The sequence below is a fragment of the Triturus cristatus genome, chromosome 5_1 (assembly GCF_964204655.1).
Source record: "Triturus cristatus chromosome 5_1, aTriCri1.1, whole genome shotgun sequence".
Lineage (NCBI taxonomy): Eukaryota > Metazoa > Chordata > Amphibia > Caudata > Salamandridae > Triturus > Triturus cristatus.
Genome location: NC_140587.1, coordinates 95,070,059 through 95,091,815, shown reverse-complemented (window position 1 = coordinate 95,091,815; position 21,757 = coordinate 95,070,059). Strand labels below are relative to the sequence as shown.

Genomic DNA, 21,757 nt, shown 5'->3' with positions numbered 1-21,757 from the left:
GTTGTGCAGAAATGAAAATCTCCGCAACTTGCAGTGGAGAGTTGCAATTATGTACATCGCTTCCCCTTCAATTAATAACAGCAAATAACGCAGTCAAAGGGTACCCAAGAAACCTGAGTCCTTGCCAGATTTGTGGTATAACCACTGACTAAGTAAATATTTATATTCATTGCATGGAAGTACATCTTTCCCAGATATCCTGAAAATGTGGCACGAGTCTGGCGCTCCATGACCTTCAAGGAGACCCGAGTCTGCAGAAAACCATGGTTCACTCAAAGCAAGTCCTAGAAATTGGTTCCTTTTTAGGTCTAGCATTCCAGACCTCTTGTATATACTTTAGTATATACTTATATGTGTATGTTCTTTGTGGGCTCTGGAGACCAGCCCTAGGACTTGTCTGCTTCCGCTTAGGGACTTTTATTCCTGTTCAACTGCCTCTATTTAACTGTCTTGATAGAAAACAACCAGTACAGGTCAGTAAAATACCAAAATTGCTTTCTGCTGAGGGACTTTCTTTTTTTTATTTTTCTGTCAACTGCCTCTATTTAACTTTCTTGAAAGAAAACGACTAACAAAGGTCAGTAAAATACCAGAATCACTTTAGCATTCCCTAGATTCCAGTCCATAGAAATGGTCTTCCACGAACACCTGTCGACAATAATATTTTTTTCAAGTCTTATATTTTCAGTGATATGACCACCGAAGGCCCTGATTTTATATTAAAACAGAGCTTTAGACTATACCATTTGCCACTGAAAGGGAATATTTCTCTCCATGTGTTCCCATACCTGGCCTGTCACACAGTGCTTACTTCCCCTACATGTTAAAGGACAGTAGATGTTTCAGCACCCAGCCTAATGTGCTGCATAGCTAAATACATATAAGGTCCCAAAGGCGAGACCGATTGCATTGCAAATGCTTGTTTTCTGAGGGCAGTCGTTTGCCCCCTTTCTTGCGGGCTTCTGCGACGGGGGGGCGGTGGGGGCTTCCCGCCTCCAGACGGCGTTTGTCCCGGGCCCCCATTGGGTCCGGCTACGCCTTCCCCGGCCCGGGTTTCGATAAGAATAAGCGGTTTTATTTTGAAAATGTGCTTGGTAAACATCTCCATTGTTTACTCTTTGGACCGGGAACAAGGCATTGTAAGAAAGATCACATGGATGACTGATGACGGCCAAACATTGTTGATGCCACAACCAAGCCATTACTTTAAAAAAAAAAAAATGTTTATGTATAGGAACAGAGGATGATTTATCCCCATGCAGGAGACAATGTCAAGCTCTTAATTACTTTTTGGCAATGTATGAGTTGAATGTGAGTAGTGCTACCATGTTTTGATGGGGTTGAGCCTGAGGTATGTGACAAACGTCCAGCCCTCAACGAGCAAGACGCAGTATTTTATGTGATGGATATTGTCTGATGGAAGTGGTGAAGGGCACACATCACCAGTATATTAACGGATAAAGACCACTCATTCTACACTCAGACAGGCAGAGGGGAACCAAGAGAGCATTAACATCAGGCAGGACCTGAGGAGTGAACGACATGTAGAAACAAACACTGGCAAAGCCAGACAGCACAGAGAAGCACGCTAACACATATACAGCTTGCATGTGCATGTCAACGCACACACAGTATATGGCTGCCGACATGCAACTGCTACTGCTACTACACTGCCTGGTCTCGACCCATTCAGCAGGCTAGCAATTCGACGCGCTTTGAAAGTTCTTAAATGGTGGGATGCATACTATCTGAGCACACATGGAGTGATGTTTCCTGCTAGGCAATGAATGTTAATCCTAGCACTGTAACCTGTAGCACAACCAGTCAGTTTACTTCAAACTGAAAAGGGCAACCTGAAAACAACAGGAGTATTTCGATTGCTGTTGATCCGGATACCAGAGAAAGCCTTTCATGAGCAACAGACCTGAAATACTCTGATCTTACTCAAGTCTAACCACTCAGATGTGAAAGGAACGCCCTAGCAACTTGTGGGCTGGTGCTCCAGACAGTAGTGTTGTGCTCGACATGATGCAGGAGTTGAAATGCAATTTAATATGCCTGAGGGCACACGGCAAGCAGGGGAGTAAAAGAACTGAAAAGCGGAACCAACCGAGACACACAAGGTGGGGGGGGGGGGAAACAAGCGCACAGAAGAGGGCTGTTGTTTTAAAGTAACCCTTCATACAGTTCAATGCAAGGTTTTGGGAAGGATAGGCTCAAAAATTAAATAAAATGAAGTAGGAGATAAATACTTCACTGGGCTGAGCCAAGATATGATTGACAAAATCCCAAGCCAATAGCTGAAAGAGGATGGTCGAAGAAAACCAGTGATTTTATGGGGCGGTCCCAAAGTGCACTACTTGAGTATTGTATGAAATAGGTCTGTTTGAAACTGCAGTCAAAACCCAGACCTAAAATGTGCAAAAGTTGTCTAAGATGAAAGAAACATGTTTAACAACCAGACAGGATTTGAGCCATTATGGCAAGATCTGAATTTACCTGGGTTTAGAGCCTTAAAAATCATAGCCGGGTGGGCAGCTTTCACATATCAAAGTGAATCAGAGGACCAAATGTCTTTTTACTAGAAAAAATCTGAGTTGGCTGGCTTTAGTCTCAAGACATTCACGGACATACCACAGCTTAGGGCACTCAGAATATTAGTTTTTTAAAAACTGCTCAAGGGTGACTTACCAAATCTTACTTTAAGTGCAAGGATGATTTCAGAGTCATCAAACAATAAGAAGGCCAGGGAACTAACATAATAAAAAATGGAGAAAAAAAACCCAGAGAAACAGAGGAGAGAGCATAGCTCTGGGGATGCTCCCGGCTAGTTATGATGCATCAGATTCAAAGGTGGGGGAGAAGAGAGACTGCTTGGGATCTATTACAAATGAGAATACAAATGCCAGGACTGAGCCCAAATGCCCAATTTGTGGAGAGGATGCAGGAGGATATGATGGCCAACAGTATTGTAGGTGGAGGGAGGATACAAAAGAATCAGAGCTCTGGCACTTTGGTCATCCAATTCTATTCCCCGATCATCCATGATGCAAAAGACCTGCCAGTTCCCCTCTGTGGCTGAGTGGAATGCACTGAGGGAAAGTGAGGGTTGCGGCGTGAGCTTGAAGAAGTAGGAATACTCCAGCAACTCTTACAAGAACCTGGAGCAACGTATGGAAACCATGCCATTCCAATTTGAACCCAGCCATATGCTGCATTCCGTCTATCAATTGTGTGTCTTTTGCTTTCTCGCCCTAAGTGCGCCGGGTATGCCTAGACGTAGGTCCCGGGCTCACTGTGCCACTGGAATCAAGCTATCCTGGATGCTTGTTTCCAGTCCATTGAGGACCTGGCTTGGCAGTTCGGGCTGGACTGTTCCCATGAGGCACAGGCACAGTGAGCCCGGGACCCACATCTGGGCATACCCGACGCACTTAGGGCGAGAAAGCAAAGGACACACAATTGATGTGAGTGCTTGCAATTTTCAACATCCGTCCATCAACCCCTTTGGTTTTGCTTTGTTGGCCCTAAGTTGGCAGGGTATGCCCAGACGTGGGTCCCTTGCTCACTTTTCCACTGGATTCAAGCTAGCGTGGCTGATGACAGCTGATTAGCCAGAAACAGGTCCCAGGATGCTTGTTTCCGGTCCAGGGAAGACATGGCTTGGCAGTTCGGGCTGGACTGTTCCCATGAGGCACAGGGGCAGACTGATTTGCATATGGCCATGTCTGAACTGGGGTGGCGGAGTGAGCTAAAGAATGATGATGGATTAAACCCAGATCAGTTGACTGGGGGCGAGTGCGTGCAATGTTCAACACTCCATCCATCATCCGCTTTGGTTTAGATTTTTGCATGAAGCAGCGGCTGCTTGTAGTTTTTTGAAGTTGATCATGTTGAAGCAGCACCTTGTAGCCATCAGGAACGATCTTACTTAAAATTACTTAATATTAGTGATGTAGGCACCAGCCATGTCTCTGATGAACAGATCATACTCTTTGCTCCGTAGGATGGTGTGGACTGAGCTGTGAAGTTAGCAGGCCTGTGCATGAATAGTTCATGCAGACCAGGGTATTCTTTTATTGCACTGTGGGGCTTGCAGTCCTGAATGTTTAATGGATTTCATATTAGAAGAAGTATTCGAATACAAAGAAAGCCTCCCAATCTGGATGGGCTGCTCACAGGTGGACTAGGGAATCCTGTGATCTCCCTCTCTGCAATGTCAATGGTGTGGCTCGTAGGAGAGTGCTGAGGGACACTACTGTGGTTTGCTTGGCATGACATATGCTGTGACACAGGTCACTGGGACGGAGTCTGTCAGATGTTTAGGAGCCTTGGGTGAAGTGTGTGATTTGGAGGTGAAGTGAGTGCATAGGACAGTTGTGGCGTGAACTGTTTTTAACATGTGTGAAGCTAGCAGGTCTCCCACTGCAGCAGGATATATTTAGGGAGTTCAGTCTGCTGGTGATTTCTGCGGGAGTAGATCTTGGTGGATAATTCTTGTTTCAGGATGCCAAACACTTGTTAATGTCTCTGTAGAGTACTTCCGGGTCACGCTTGCTGGTATGCTCGGATTTAAAGTGAGTGATGTAGGGAATGTTGTGATCTTTTGACAAGTCTAAAGGGGCGCATTTGTGGTGGGGTGACACAGCATGATGATAAAATGAAATCTATATATTTCCTCATCTAGGCGAGGCTAGCTTGCTTTAGAAGACACAAGCAGGTAGGTCCCTAATCTATTTGCTGCTAATATCTTGGGGAAGTAGGTAAAATTGAATACATCATTCAATTGCGGAATGAGAAAGCCATCGGGCAATGAATCACATCGCAGGCCGATGGGGTTTAAAAGGTCGCTTTTATTTAGCAACATACCAAAATAATCATAATGCCAAACAATGACTTTAAATGCAAAATTACCCCGCCCCCCCTCAATGATCTCCCAAGAAAAATCCCCAAACCGATCCCCCAATGAAATTTCCCCCATATCGATCCCCCAAATAAAATTTCCCCCATATCGATCCCCCAATGAAATTTCCCCCATATCGATCCCCCAAGAGATTTCCCCCATGAATTTTTCCCCCACATAGATCCCCAATTCTCCCCCACCTGGAACCTCTACCCCAGCCCCTTATCTCTGTTTCCCTTCTGTCCTAAGCTATTCTGCCTGACCCAACCCTTCCTACCTGCCTCAATACCGTCCCAATCTGCCTCTAAAGGGAAAAGAAGGGATGGGGGGTGAGAGAGACCAAAACCCAGGAAACCCAAGAACCAGGAAACGTTACCGTAACTGCAAAATATAAAATCTGTAATACAATAGGGAGGGTGGGTGGGGCACAAAAAGCGAGCGCGCCTCCTGCCTACCTGCTCCTGGGCCCCCAACTGCCAATAATTAGAACGCGGCGTTTGAACGCAGCGTTCTAATGCAGGCTCCCTGCCTGCACGCGCTCGGCCCTGGGCGATACCAAGCGCCCAAAGCTGCCCGGGGGTGGACATTCTTCGAATGCCACCCCCAAACCCCCATACATCATGTCCAGGCGAAGGCTGGGGAGGGGCGGTCTCTGTGGGTGTTCAGGTGTGAAGAGGGCTGGTCATATGTCGACAGGTGTAGAGGTGCAGGAACAGAACAAACAGGTAGATTTCTGGGTGATAATCATGGACGTCATTTAGGGGTCACCGGAGGTCGCAGTTGTGACCCCTGGCGGTCCCTTTGATACCCCTGTCAGTGCCCATGCAACCCCTGTCTTAGAAATCATACTGGCCGCATCTGGGAGATAAACAAACACGTCTCAGTAAACCAATCCTGCTTCTCACTGACCTTCAGTAGCTGCTGCATGAGGCAGGATCCGGTCTAACTCCCGCCCCGTTGTCTCGCTGAGAAGCGAAGTCCACTGCTGCTTTCTGTAAGGCCAGACTTTCCGTTTCCGGAAGGGGGCGCACCAGTAGGGAAGGACCTTAGAGAGAGTGGAAGGCCCCCTCCTAGGCAGAATGGCTTTCACAGAGCAAGCAGCAACACTCTCTCTGAACACGGTGTATGCCGGGAATGTGTCATTTCACCGTGTACGTTTTTAAATGGACAGTGACGTATCTTCATTACCATGTTATGAAAAGGACCAGTGAAAAATGGCGATCGTGATAAAATACTTCCCAATTACGAATGTATGCACACTGCAATGATCTGAACACGTTCTGCAATGCCACGCACTGAAGGTTCACTACTGTGCAATTTGTATACTTGTTCATAGAAAACTGCACAGTGCATTTTTTATACTGTACCTCATAGAGCACTGTAGTTTGCATTTTATTTGAAAATGGGCAATAACCTGGCATTTGGACTATAAAGCGCACAGTAGATAGTACACAAGAGTGGTGTGGTAGAAAGAGTCTGGCCCATACTTCTCACCAGGACTCGTAGTTGCCATAGGTAATGCCTTTGCCTTCTTGACCACTAGTTGTTATGCTTAAGCAGACATCTTCGTGGGTTTGTTTTTGTAGGAGGCGGAAATAATATGTGACCAGGTCACAATAACTTATGAGCCAGTGATGTATGCAAACATACACATCGCCACTGATGTATGGAGACAAATGCAACTATCCAGACGAGGGAGAGGACCCGCTGCTGAAGTACGAGTGTTTCTGTTCACTTCTTGAGAAGAGTGGATGGATTCTTGTCTTCTGGTTTGTTTTTCCTTCTCCCTGTGGGCCCAATGACCACAAAACTTCAGTGTCCTCCCCTGGTACTAATGTCCAACACAGTTATCACCCAGCCTTCCATCCGGACACTTAGAGACTTCTCTCTCTGCTTAAGCCCAGTTTAACACCACATCCTTAATCATTTTCTGCCCACATCCAATTCAGTGTGTCGTCCAGGCCGGATAATGTCGCGACTTCCCGTTTACAACGTGAAACCTCGCGCCACTCAGCCTCTCATTCTGTGTGAGCCAAATGCACTATTGCTATATCACAACACAAATCACTGTAGTGCAAGCCTTAAGTACATCCAGGTTGGACTATGTAAATATCTTGTATCTGGGGTAACCAGAATATCTGCCCAATCGGCTGCAGGTAGGCCAGAACGCCGCAGCCAGAGCTATTCTTATGGTAAATGCCAGAGTGCACGTCACCCCACCTGAAAGCACTGCACTGGCTTCCGGTTAGAAAGAGGATTCAGTTTAAGGCTTTAGTGCTGGTCCATCGAGCGGCCCATGGTACAGGTGCCATTTATCTGAAGAGGATCCAACTCTACCAGCCTCTACGGGTCTTAAGGTCCTCAGGACAGTCCCTCATGCTCATTCCCAAGTTCGCACGATCTCGAATAGGGGGACGTTCCTTTCAGGTTTTAGCTGCATGCCTGTGGAACGACTTGCCTTTGCAGCTCAGACAGGTTGAGAATTTGCTGCTTTTTAGGAGACAACTTAAAACATGGCTGTTTCAGCAATAGCACTCTGGTAGGTTGGGTGTAGTTTCTTTCTGTTACGGTTTTGGTGGTTTCGCGCCGGGACACTATGTGAAAAGCTGTGCGCTTCACAAATTTCCATTTCATTTCATTCATTTCTATTAACAGAAACCAAAGATACGCAGAGAAGTACAGTACGCCGTAAAACATGTCACCTTGCTCTAGAATTATCTTCCTAACTCAAAAGACTTAGAGGAGTCAAACTAGGTTGTCCAGATAATGAACGTCAGGAAGGACAAAGATGGAAGAGGGAAACCAGACACTTACAAAAAAAGCTGGACATCTGTAAAAATCTCCCACGCAGGAGGGTGCTATGGTTGACTCAATAAGGGCCAATAAAGCCCAGATGAATTTTAAGCCCGATTCCAAGTGTTCCCTATAGGAATGAGGAATAACATGTAGTTTCCATTTTAGTGATGTTAAAAAAAGAGCAGGATTTGACGTTCTGCAACATTTGCACTGCACATCTCTCCTGTGTCTGGTTTCACCACTGCTGAGGGACTAAAAATGTGCTATTTAAGGACCTCCATAAATACCCACCCGGCTTATCTTAACTGTCCTGCCCACGATCGATTCATCTCCCTCACTATCAAGTCCAGGTTCCCCTGATTTAACACATAGCTCTTTGTCATACTGCATCCTGCAGTATCTCTCACATGGGCAAGTAAATAAGTCCCTTACCCCTCTAGCCTCCTGGTGCACAAATCGCAAGTCATTATTTGTTCCTTTGTGTTCAACCAGAGCTCTCAAGTAAGCGACCCTTATTAAAAGACTCTCTTTCATTGAGAGAAACCCGTGGCTCCTTGGCTCGCCTACTATAGGCAGTCACTACTAGGATACTAGTATTTATGGAATCCTGTATAGAATACACCAACTTTACAATCCTAGGGGATTTATATTTCACCTAGAGCACATGGAAGACAAGGATACAAAGCATCTAACGGATAATCTACTGAGCTTCAATCCCTCACAAATGGTGAAACTTCCAAACCACAAAGCCAATCACACTCTTGACGACATTTTTACAAATAACACCGACCTAGCGGTTGAAAAAATTGTGCCACTGGTCTGGACAGACCATAGGGCCATTATGTTCAAATTAACCATTCTAAAAAAAATACCCTCACTTTCAACGCTCCGGCAGCAATAAAATATCGCCTTTGGAAGAAAACTGATAATTTGAATTTAGACAAGCTGCTGTGCGAGTCCCAGACCAGAATTAATGATGATATTGGCCAAGTATCAGCCAACTATGCTGCTTGGATAGTTGCAGCATGCACCCAACTAGCTCCCCTAAAAATCAGGCCAAACCATAGGTCCACGCCATCGGCACCATGGTGTTCCCAAGAGTTCAGAGAACTCAAGCAGAAACGTAGGCACCAAGAGCAAATGTGGAGCCCGGAGGAAAAAATAAAATACAGTAACTCCACTATAGAGCTTTTCAATACAGTGAAATCATTGCTGCCAATCTGCTCCGCTCCCCTAAGTACATCTCAGCCCCAGATCAGCATTTAACCACAGTGGCCATGTGATTTGGGAGGACTCCCATCCAACGGCGTGCGTAGAGGATAGCCTCGAAGTTGGTAGACAGCATTATATCTCGATCCATCGTATAGGCGGGTTCCTCTCAACTTGAGTATACCCATATATAAGAAGGGTGATCGCAACAGCCCAGCACAATACAGGCCAATCTCCCTCCTGGATTGCCTAGTAAAGGTGGCTGGGAGCATTCTCCTCGATCGACTGCAGGACTAGGCAGAGTCCAAGAACATTCTTTCAGAGCTGCAGTATGGCTTTAGATCTGGTTTGGGGACCATGGAACAGGCCAGTAATCTGGACCTCCTCATTAACAAATATACGTACATTGATATTATCCTTCTGCTATTGCAGCTTGGCTTTGTACAATGTCTTCCAGCTTTTCTGTACCTGCAAACGCTACCGAACATATATATATATGTGCAGTAATGTATCTATTTTTGTTGGCAGTTATTAATTGAAGGAAGCAACTGTAGTCTATAACTTAAAGTAAAACTGATATTGACTGTGTATTTGATTGTACCTGTTATGTAGCGCTGCTTTTATCCTTTTTAGTTCGCTCTAACTTTTACATTCATTTTAAATTATTTTTGATGCGGATGTTGTTCTGTAGCTTTTATGAATCATTAGTGAATTCGAATAAATCTTGTTTTGACTGGAGTATACCCATTCATTGACCAAAAGTAGTTGCGAGGCCCAGTAGTATTTCTTAATATCTGGAATCGCTAAACCACCATCGTAGACTCCCTTCTGCAACTTGCGTAGTGCAATGCATGGTGCACCTCCTTGCCACAATAGCAACCGGAGCTCTTGCTCAATGTGCTTAAAAAAGCCTGAGGGTATGGGATAAGGTGTGTTCTGTAAGACATAAAAACATGGCAAGGACAGCATTTTATTAAAGCTGCCCACACCATCAACTATAGAGGGAGGGTGCACAAGTTTACCCCGCCGGCTCGGTGCCGGTCCAATTGTGGGTGATGGTTGCATTTCAAAAATAATTGTTGGGCCTGGGTCACAAACATTCCAAGATATTTAAAACCTAGGGTGTCTATCCTGGCCGAGCAACAAGACGGGAGCTGGGAGGGGGGGGAGGGGGGGAGAATGAGGGGCGGTCCCGACAGGGGAAATATCACTGATTTTGGCACAGTTAATTCTGTACCCAAAGTAGCTACCAAAGAGGTCAAAGATATGAAGGATTCTAGCTATCAAGGGGTATGGTCTTGAGACATACAATAATATATTGTCGCGTACAGGGAAATTCGCTCCTCCCAGCCCCCTCTTGACAGAATACCCCATATGGGATGATCTGCCCGGATCCAAGACGTCAGCAGTTCCAATGCCAGGGCAAATATTAAAGGCGTGAGCTGGCATCCCTGCCGAGTGCTCCTCCCCAATGAAAAGGGTCACAAGAGCCCTCGGTTCACTTTCACCCTGGCCATTGGGGCCCGATATAGCAGCTCAATCCATTCACAAAACTTTGGGCCAAATTCCAACCGAGGCAGGACGGCAAAAATATATAGCCACTCAATACTATCAAACGCCATTACGGCGTCTAGGGCCATCAGAGCTGACTGGGAAGATTGAGGCCCGTCTGTCATATGTAAAACACCATATAACCTTCGTAAATTGAGTCTAGGGCTTCTGTGCAGCATAAAACCGGACTGATCCACATAAATGATCGAGGATAAGATGGCAGCAAGTCGCAGCGCTAATACCTTGGCCAACACCTTTGTCTCAACATTTAGACCCAGAGAGGGTCACAAGCAAGAAGATGGAAGTGGCCACCGTAGAGATGACCAGGAAGAAGCAAGCAATTGAAAGTGACTTTGTAGCCATCCAATTGTAAGTAATGGGCACCCTCCAAGCCCACTAACACTAAACAACATGTCCCGAAAAGGCCGCGTATGTGCTGTTCATCTAAGACCGAAAAAACTGTCTAGAAGCAAAAACATTTTCCGTCTCAAAAAGCACTCATTGCTATGGTAGTTCCTTACCCAGAAGGAAACTACATTTAGGTTGATGTGGTATGTTTTGGCTAATGTCAGACCTAAAGATAAAGGTAAATTGAACATTTTCTGAAGAATTTAAATTGTAATGTGGTTTTGGACTGCTTTTGTGCAGGGTGTACAAAAGCAGCTCAACAGGCTTTAAACAAAAGACTTGTTCCACAGCCTGAGACTGACATTGCTAAGTATCTTTGAAGGGAAGTATAACAATAAATATCAGTCACCAAGAATAGACAGGCAGCGTCAAATTAATTTGCCCACTCCACCCCACCCTGCCAGCACATTCCACAAAACATGAGCATTGGCATCCAATACGAGAGAGTCTCTGATCAAATGTGAACTTGCTGCAGGGGCTAAAGTCACCTGATTTGGTTAGGTAGGAACAGATTACAAGGGAGGCGAGAGGTAGATACAGGATAAAACGACGCAGGACGGACAGGTTAGTGCTAAAGGTAATCAAAAAGCACGATAATGTATTTCGAAAAAGCAGGTGCTGTCAGGCTCAGAGTACCTACATTTACATTAATAACTTGGGAGACTGCAGACACTTCTCAGCATGGGAGCAGTACTGCCATGGATGTCAATTCACCAAAATGCCAGGAGTAGGAGAAGTGACATACACATGCACTTTGACTTTCAATTTTACTCACAAAAACATGGTTACATGTACACACACATTCACACCCACTCTCTCTCTCAGGTAAACACACACTCACCCCCAAGCAGGCACACAACATACATTTAAAAGCATTTGTTTTTACTTACTTCAGCTGCCAGGGATGGTCATTACAGATAACTGAACTCCATTTTTTCATTACATTAATAGTGTGTGAATAACTTTATTTCGGCCATAAGACCATAAAAGTACAATAAAATATATACAAGTACAAGAGTAAGACCATAAATATAAAAAAGAAATTTTTAAGAAGTTATTAAACAGTAAGTTATCATGATTATTTAGCAGTAAAAAAGAATAAAAGCTGCAGGCTAGACCATTACTAAATAAAACTCATCCTTCTCCGCCACATCCCATATAAAAAGCGGGAGGCTGCATAAACAATAAGAGGATCAGTGTCATGAGTCAGGACTCTACAGGCTTGTACACATTGTCTGAGGCCCAAATTTTTGAACAGAGGAATAAGCCAACATTTTCGAATCATACTATATGCTGGACAAAAGAACATAATATGGGTGATATCTTCATTACAAGTTTTGCAAGCTGGACAAATGCCCTCCATCAGTTTTTCCCATCTAGATGTTAGCGCCCCGATTGGGAGAGAGCCATGTCTCAGCTGAATATATAATTTTCTTGCTAGAGGAGGCTGTACTAGATCCAAGAATACCTCCAGCTTAGAGTCAGTTTTCACCATTAAAAACTCAGAGGTCAACCTGCCCAAGGAGGTCGAGCAGCATAGTATTTTAGAGTTATATAATCTAACAGCCGCCAATATCTCGGACCTTTGAGTCCTCTCGCAGCTGGTACCCGGGGAATACCAAAGTTGTGGCAAACCGACTTGATAAAGGGAAGTCTTTATATGGAGTAGCCATGGTATTTTCTTGTAGTTTAACTGTCCCCAGATTGCATTAAATTCCGCTATAAAAATTGCAAGCTCAGGGACGGACCAAAGCCTTCTCCAATAAAGTAATGGTCGGGCAGCCGCCAGTTCACTGACGGATTCCAGATCCATGTCCAGGCGCAGTGGTATAAGAGGCGTGCTCTGGGGGAGACCAACTAGACCACGCATAAAGGCTTGTTCTACCTTCCGTAAATTGGATGTATTTGCGTGGCCCCAAAGTTCCGCAGCATACAAGGCTGCTGACCACACCTGTGTTTTATAAATCTCTAGTACAGGGGTGACAGGTTTAAATATAGAGATTCTATGGAATCTGTTGATACCCCCCCGTTATCTGAGATAGCCTCAGGGAAGATTTGGCTACTTGAGCGCCCCAAACGAAATGCTCAGTCAGCGTGACTCCCAGATATATAAAGATCTTGACTCTTTCTAGGGGTACACCACCTAGTACAGGGTTCGGACGCGTAATAAAGAAACATTATTCACTATTACTGTAATCAAAAAAATTGAGAGGAAACAGTAAAGCCCCATGGTGTTCCTGGTACTGATTTTGCCACCTCTGAGGCAAGGGGTAACAAAGGAAGTGCCAGGGGACGCAAGTAGGGGGACCAGGCGTCCCCGATTTGCCCGGACGGTCCCGGTTGTCCACCAGCTGTCCCGGCAGATTTCAGGAAATTTAGCTCCTGTCCTGGGTTTTAGAGGGTGGAGGGGAGGGGGCGGGGGGGTCGACAGAAAACTGCAGGAGGTGCTTTTTATGTTTTACAAAGCAGGGATTGTTAGCAGTTGTTTCAATAAAGCAATTTAATTAACAGGCAAGCTTCTGGGTTCAAAAATTGCATTTTATGTATGTTCTAACTGCCTGTTCGGTAATTCTCTGCTGCGGGAGTGCGGAGTACTGTCATTCTGGGCGCTCGCCTGAAGTAAAACTGTAGACCTATTTTCGTAAAATGTCCCGGTTTTTGGCTGTACAATTATGATCACCCTAGTCGCAAGGGGCAACCCTAAACTGTCGTCCATGAGAACTGTCAATGGCTGAGCACAGGTACATCCCAGCACCCACTACATAGGAATGCCAATGTGGGTCAGAAGAGCACTGAAGCAGTGGGAAGGTCAGAGAAGCTGCAGGAAATTCCGAGGAGCACTGAGGCAGCAGGGGGAGTGGGTGAGGGGGGGGGGGGGGGAATAAGAGGAGAACTAACGCCACAGGGCTCAGAGGAGCACCAAGGCTACGGGGATGGGGAGAGGCTCACATCAGCATCAAGGCTGGGGGGGGGGGGGGGCTCACAGCAGCATCGAGGCTGCTGAGGGGGGCTCACAGCAGCATCGAGGGGTGCCGCTCGCAGGCGCAGACTGCGGATACTGCTTTTAAACAATCATTTCTTAACGTGGCTGGAGCTGTTGGAATTTTGTGCCGCAAACTAACCTTTGAAGGCTGCGTTGAACTACCGCTGGGACTGCGAGGACCAGGGTGCCTCGTACTGCTGTTATACTACACACCTGGTGCCTCTTCCCGGCCCCTCCTCCCGCCAACTTTCTCCTTAAAACGCCTCGCGGGAGCCGCTCGCAGGCGCAGACTGCGGATACTGCTTTTAAACAATCATTTCTTAACGTGGCTGGAGCTGTTGGAATTTTGTGCCGCAAAGTAACCTTTGAAGGCTGCGTTGAACTACCGCTGGGACTGCGAGGACCAGGGTGCCTCGTACTGCTGTTATACTACACACCTGGTGCCTCTTCCCAGCCCCTCCTCCTCCTCCCGCTACTTGATCTCTCGCTCCTGAACGCGTGAGCGGGACGCGTGCGGGGCGTAGACTGGGGCGAAGCCTGGGCAAAGGGTGGGCCGTCCGAGGACGATCGTGGACGGGACGGGCCACCCCTCTAACCTCCATCGGATGGTGAGAGTATCTTTTGTGCATTGACTAAAGCTGTCGCATATAGTGGACATTTTTTTAGAGTAAAGCTGGACTTCATTTTGTAAATTTTCTTTTCTTTTTATAGTCCATAAAGATGCCACTAGACGCTGACAAACCTCGTACCTTAACAGTTAACACTTCTAAAGGTCCAGTATCAGGAACAATCGATCAGTTCTTCAAACGTGTAACTACCGTTTTGGAGAAGGAAATAGCGGACACAGAAAAGCGCTTATCTTTAGATTTGCTAACAGGCAAGCGTTCCTCATTAGGTACGATTGGTAAAGCTCCTTCTCCAGATGTGATGAATGAGGGTGGAGGAACCTCGAAACCCCACTTCATGCCCGAAACGACGAAAAAAGTGTCTCAGGCTAATTTCCCAGGCTTGGTTCCCTCTTCTGATAACATAAGCAGCCTAACACTGTCAGGGCTATCAGATTCACCGAACTTAGTTATTTCTCCCTCGTTGATTGTGGAACCTGTGGTAAATAGACAACTAGTAAGAAAGAGACGAGGTACCTTTACTAAGTCATCTTTGGCTAAAAAGAAGGCGGCTAAATTTTTAGCCCAAAACCCGAATCCACCAGGTTTTGTAGCGACAAACAACCCTTCCTCAAGCACTAATGCCTTAGGATTACCATCTAGTCATGACACTATGACCGACTTACTTACTAAAATAGAGATTTTGGTTAAATCCCTCCTATTCCCACTTTTGGAAAGGTCTAGATTAATACATTTACACCTGGACGATTTAAGTAAACAAATGGAAAGGAACTATTCAGTTACTTCTGAACTGCTAAACATCTACACTAAAAGCAGTACTACTGAACAAGCACCTTCTTCTCTCGTGGCAATGCGATCCCCACCTACCGATAACATGACGACATTGAGCACTGCTCTGGGGGAAAAATCAGCGGAAACATTACTCAGTAAAACCACAGATTCAGGCAGAACTTACCACGCAATAAACGGCAAAGAATTGGATAGGGAGAAAAAGGCGGTCAATAGTTCTAAATCCGGTTTTTTAGAAGCAACTGAAGATTCAAAAAGTAAAAACACTAATATTTCCTCGGTAACATCTAATGCGAGGAAAAGGGTTACAAAAGATCAAGAGAATAGTGAATGGTTACCTCAGGCTCAACACATTCCAGTAAGCAGAAGAGTGGACTTACCCCCTGAATCAGCCCCATACACGATTATCCTGACTGGGGTTCCTGAATTATCAGAGGGTGTAAGGGAGGACTTTTATGCGCTAAAAAATAAAACCATTTATTGGTTGACTCATAATAGACCCCTCCCTGCACATATAAACGGAGAAATTCTCATGGTGAGACGCACATGCTGGGTAGGAACAAGACCAAAAGAAAAAAAGGGGGACGTAATAATTATAAATTTTAGAGATCACAGAGCGGTCAGATGCATAGGCGATTGGTTTGAAGCTAGAGGGGAGGACGCAATTTCCACACATTTTGTCAACTACTTCTATCCAAGAGAATTGATTTCCCATCTCAAACCCTATGCCATAAAAGATCCCTCTCTCAATTGGAGGATAGTAGATCATCATTCCTCCTATCAAGCTCCCCTTAACCACTTTTCTAATCCCCAGTTAAATGGAAGGTTCCCGAATAATAATCATCAATCATGTCAGGCCTTAAATCCACCATATTGGAATAACTATCCCTATACACACCAGAGATTTAATATACTTACCTCTAATCCCTATGCAGTTTTGCACGGTTTGGAAGATGTAGATTGACTTAATGTTAAAGATGTTCAATCACGGAAATCTTTAGAATCATGCCAATCTCCTTTTAATGTCATTGATCATGCAACTGAAAACGTGGAAACTCTAATAATAAAAAATGCTAGTCCCCAAATAGTACAAAATCCCCCACAGCTTGGAGGTTTAGATACTACCCCAATGAGGAACATCTGTAGAGAATCACCTAGACAGTTGGGGGCAGTAGAATTAAGAGCTTTAGTGAACCCCCCTGTAGTGGAAGCAATTAATATAAATAAAAGCTCTGATATTAGAGAACCTGACACCACACTACAAATTATGTCATGGAACATCGCGGGTCTACGTGCCAAAATACCGGACGGGTCCCTAATGGACTTTGCTCAAGATTACCTTGTAATCTGTCTACAAGAGACATGGTCCACCAATGAACAACATTTGATGGGCTATAAAACATACTTCTCAGCGGCAGTTGCAGGTCCTCACGGTAGGGCAAAGGGGGGGCTTGACGATATTTATAAAAAATACCATACCCAGGTTAAAAGTAACCCCTCTTAGACTCCATACCAATTATCAGATATTGAAACTCTCATTTATAAGGAAGGGGGTTGTCCTCCTAGTAAACTTCTATGATAACCTCCCAGAATGTGAGAGATTAGATTTGTTTGGGGCTCTTCGTAACAAACTTTCTACCCTGATAAAAAAAACACAAGGGTCAGAAGTCCCAAGCATCGTTTGGGGTGGCGACTTTAATCACCACCCCTGCGGTGCGAAAAATAGCAATATCTGTGGGGTGGGGGAAGAAACAGACAATCATGTGACTCATTTTAGTCACACAAAGATAGGAGATTTTCTTAACGAAATGATGTCGGAACTAGGCCTGGTGATTCTAAATAAAATAAATATATTATCAGGTCAGTTACAGGCTACTTATTTGGGCAGGGGGTGGGAGACAACAATTGATTATTTTCTAGTCACAGCTACACTGGAAAGTAAATCTCAGAGCTTTAGATTAATAAACAATACATTAAGTGATCATGCAGCCTTGGTTTTTAATCTGATCATCGATGTGGGGAAATTCAATCCTTATATGATGATGACTGCTCTTGCCCAGAATAATATTCACCTTACAAAATTAAATGGCTTCGCCATAGGTTGGGGCAAGATAGAACCAGAAGCTATAACCAACAAGGTGGTCCAGGCGGTATATCCCGCCATTGGGAAATGTCTAGATAGTGACACCAATCAAACAGATCTGCTGTATAATTTTAGTATAATTTTGGAGAAAGTAAAAGACCTTTTAACACGCACTAATAAAGGGGAAAAGGGCGAGAAAAGAGGGTGATTTAGCCATGAATGCACCTCAGCCCATAAACGTCTAAAAAAAGCCTTGACAAAACCCGTAAGAGATCAAGAGGAAATTCGCATTTTAAGGAGGACATACCGTCTAGCCTGCATAAAAAGGAAACCGGAATTAAAAAAATCTCTATGGGATCAATTATATGAGAGTTCTCAGGCTAAAAATGGTGAGCTGTTTTGGAAGGTAGTAAAGACTCCCTTCCTGACAGATAGTTGTGATCAGCCAGTCGAAGTAGCGATTGATGGCCCAACATGGGTAAACTACTTCTCTAAAGTGTTTAGTAAAACACAAGTAGTGGACCCATCAGAGAAGATGAATGATAGTCCTCAAGAAATTTTATTTCCGATTCCCCTAATCTTTGAATTACACGAAGTTATAAACGCTGTTAAAGCAAGTAAATCTGGAAAAGCCCCCGGACCAGATGGAGTACCAGTCGACTTTTTTAAATTTAAACTTGACCTGTGGGCGCCAATCTTGAAGGGGGTGTTTGACGCGGCAATGAACCATGGGTTACTTGAAACGTGGACTCAATCAATTATGATTCCGATATTCAAGAAGGGAAATAGAGAGGAGGCGTCCTGTTATCGGCCAATATCATTACTGGATTCTCTTGGCAAAGTCTTGGGCAGGGTGGTTTTACAGCGTCTTCAGGAGTGGGCAGAGGTACATAACATATTATCTGTTTTTCAGTTTGGCTTTCGGGAGGGCTTTGGTACAATAGAACAGGCACTGAATTTAAGTCTATTGATGGGAAAATATGTTACAGCAAAAGAAGGAAGAATGTATATGGTCTATGTCGATCTTACCGCGGCATTTGACTGCGTTTCCCATTCAAAGCTCTGGTCCGTCCTCACTGAGATGGGCATAGATCCAGCCCTGGTAAACCTTCTTCGTGCACTTTATTCCAACGCCTCGTCCAGGGTCCGTTTTGGAACACAGGGTGAATTATCCGAGTCCTTTAGGGTGGAACGCGGCGTGAGGCAGGGTTGCGTCCTGGCCCCCTTTCTCTTCTCACTCTACACAAATGGCTTGGAGGTAGAGATGTTGAGAGGGGCCCTTGACCTCCCCCAAACAAAAGACCGCCTCATTCCAGCGCTTCTGTATGCGGACGACGCAGTAATTCTAGCGCGTACCCCGCGAGAACTGCAGAAATCCCTAGATAGGTACTCGAACTTTATGGGCACCCTGGATCTCAAAATAAATATTTAAAAAACCTATGTGATGGTGGCAGAAAGGGATAGGAAAAGGGGAAAGTCCATCTTCCTAGATAAAGAGAGGCTGGAATCTACTACCCAATACCCGTATCTTGGAGTTATGATTGACGAAAAACTCAATTGGAAAGCGGCTATTGAAGCTCGAAAACACCATCTTTTGCGAGCAATAAATTAGGAAAGAGACCGCCCGTAGAACTGCTTCGCATCTATGCAGCGAAGTGCCATTCAATCGCACTCTACGGGGCAGGCCTGTGGGGGCATAAAAACACGACCGTGCTGCAAGTTGCAGAGAATACTTTCATGAGATTCCTCTTGATGACTCCTAAACGGGTGTCTACCTTTTCCTGCCACGCTGAACTTGGTATGGCCCACATCGAGGATTTGGCTAAAATTCAAACTCTCCTTTTGTGGCGCCGCATCTGGACGTCACCAAAAAATTTTCTTACAAAGGAGATTGTAGCAGACTGCATGTCTCTGGAGCACGCAGGAAAAATCAAGTGGCTGCTGTACGTAAAAAAGTTTTTTACTGATCTGGGCTTGTCCAAATACTATGTTAATCCTGAAATAATGTCTGAGATCTCAAAGAAAGAGCTAAAAATAAGAGCTCTCTCTCATTTGGAAGAAATACGGCTAACCAAAGAGATAAGTAAGACATCTGTTCAGCACTCCATGATAGTTGCGACCACCTTGTATATTGAACCATACTTGACCTATGTTGACTCACAATTTGAGCGTTTTTTGTTGACGCGTTTTAGACTGAATGTTTTCCACAGGCTCGTAGCTTTCCCCAAATGCAATTCCTGGAAAGAGGTTCTAGGGGCGTGTCCCTGTGATGAAACTTCGGTTCAAACAACAATGCACACTGTTCTGTTTTGCAAGTATTACGCTGAGCACCGTAATTTATGGCTGACTCCAATGTTAAGAATTCTTGGTTTTAGACGATGTCGCCCTGCTATGTTGCACCTACAATTTTTTAATACTATATTCATTACAAAAACTGTTGTGACATTTTTAAAGTGTATCTACTATCATAGAACAAACCTTGGTTGAAATAATCCCTGATACTCTAAATAATTTTATATATTGAGTTTATTGTGGATGATATGTTCTTTGTATGTGCTTTTATGGTTATAATTGTTTTTATATAACCGAATAAAGATATATATATATATATATATATATATATATACACACACACATAGGAATGCCAATGTGGGTCAGAAGAGCACTGAAGCAGTGGGAAGGTCAGAGAAGCTGCAGGAAATTCCGAGGAGCACTGAGGCAGCAGGGGGAGTGGGTGAGGGGGGGGGGGGGGGGGGGGGGAATAAGAGGAGAACTAAGGCCACAGGGCTCAGAGGAGCACCAAGGCTACGGGGATGGGGAGAGGCTCACATCAGCATCAAGGCTGGGGGGGAGGGGGGCTCACAGCAGCATCGAGGCTGCTGAGGGGGGCTCACAGCAGCATCGAGGCTGCAGGGGGGCTCACAGCAGCATCGTGGCTGCAGGGGCGGCTCACAGCAGCATCGTGGCTGCAGGGGCGGCTCACAGCAGCATCGTGGCTGCAGGGGCGGCTCACAGCATCATCAATGCTGCAGTGGGGGGCTAACAGAAGCATTGGGGCTGTAGGGGGCTCACAGCAGCATCGGGGCTGTAGGGGGTTCCCAGCAGCATAGATGCTGCAGGGGGCTCACAGCAGCATTGATGCTGCAGTGGGGTGCTCACAGCAGCATCCAGGCTGCAGGGGGGACTCACAGCATGGGGGGCTCATAGCAGCATTGATGCTGCAGGGGGATCACACGGCAGCAAGGGGGGGGGGGGCAAGGCAGCACGGGGGTCTAAACAGCACGGGGGGGGTCAAAGCAGCATCGAGGCTTCACAGGGGGGTCACAGCATAAGAGAAACACCGAGGCTTCTGGGGTGGGGAGGGGATCAGACGGTCAATAGGGCAGCAGGGGGGTGGGATTCAAACAAGCTCGAAGGCTGCAGTTGGCCAAGGACGACCGAGGCTGCGAGGGGGGGGGGGGGGGGTCAAAGCAGCACTGAGGCTGCACGGGCCTGGAAGGGGCACTGATGTTGTAGAGTGGCTCAGAGGAACACTGAGGCTTCAGGGAGGGGGTTCAGGAGAGCATGGTAGGCTGCAGGAAGATGGAGGGTAGAGACTACAGGTTGAAACACAGAACACAAAAATAAATAAACAGCACTAACCATCAGCATTCACGATGTTCGTGTTCTGCTCTTCCTTTTATGCCTAATACAGCAGCCACAGAGGGAACAGAGTCATGAAGCTAGAAAGAGGACAGACAGGAATGGCTTCATCTATCCAAAGAAGAAAGCGATCCTATCTTGGGATGAGCACTGGAGCAGGAGAAATAAGGAGGGCGTCTGGAGTAGGGTGATCAGCATTTGAAGAGCGAAACTGAAAAATGGCCTGAAGTGGCAGTGATATAAGTTCTGAGCTGTCAGTTGAAGCTGGAGCAGCCGACCCGGAAGACAATCATGGTCATAGAAAGAGGAATCAAAGTCAAACCCGTTGGATAGGTTCCCGCCACAAGATGGCGCCACATATGAGAGAAGATCCAGAGTAGCTGAGACTGAATTCTCTTCCATAGCGGCCATCTTTGAACTATGCAGAACACCTGGAGTTAAGGGGATGATATGACAAATGAAAAGCAATGCAAAGAGTACAGGTACAAGATTTCTGTAATACCTGTGGTAAGGGTATTGTACATATTATTTAATGGGTTTTTTATTCTTATGTAATACCACTTTATGGAATAGTTCTGTACTAGGAATCCATGTGTCATGACAAGTATTCTAGAATGTAAGACTCTTGAGTCATTAGATGCCTGGTTCCTGTCTTGTTCAGTCGTGGGTTCGTAACCTAGATTAAAGCATTTCTATATGCTTGGAAAATACTTCTCGTCTCCGGCCTTTATTCCTTCTGCCACACTACATAAATTGGCGACAATTTG

The 21,757-nt window shown here is 45.4% G+C and overlaps 1 protein-coding gene across 1 annotated transcript in view; it reads right to left on the bottom strand.

Annotated features, from left to right (window-relative positions):
- Positions 1 to 21,273, bottom strand: part of LOC146830296 (uncharacterized) — a 52,937-nt gene extending 31,664 nt beyond the window's left edge. The window contains 1 exon segment of the mRNA XM_085604506.1: positions 20,991 to 21,273. The gene's annotated coding sequence lies outside the window, so the exon portion shown is untranslated.
- Positions 21,274 to 21,757: the final 484 nt, after the last annotated feature.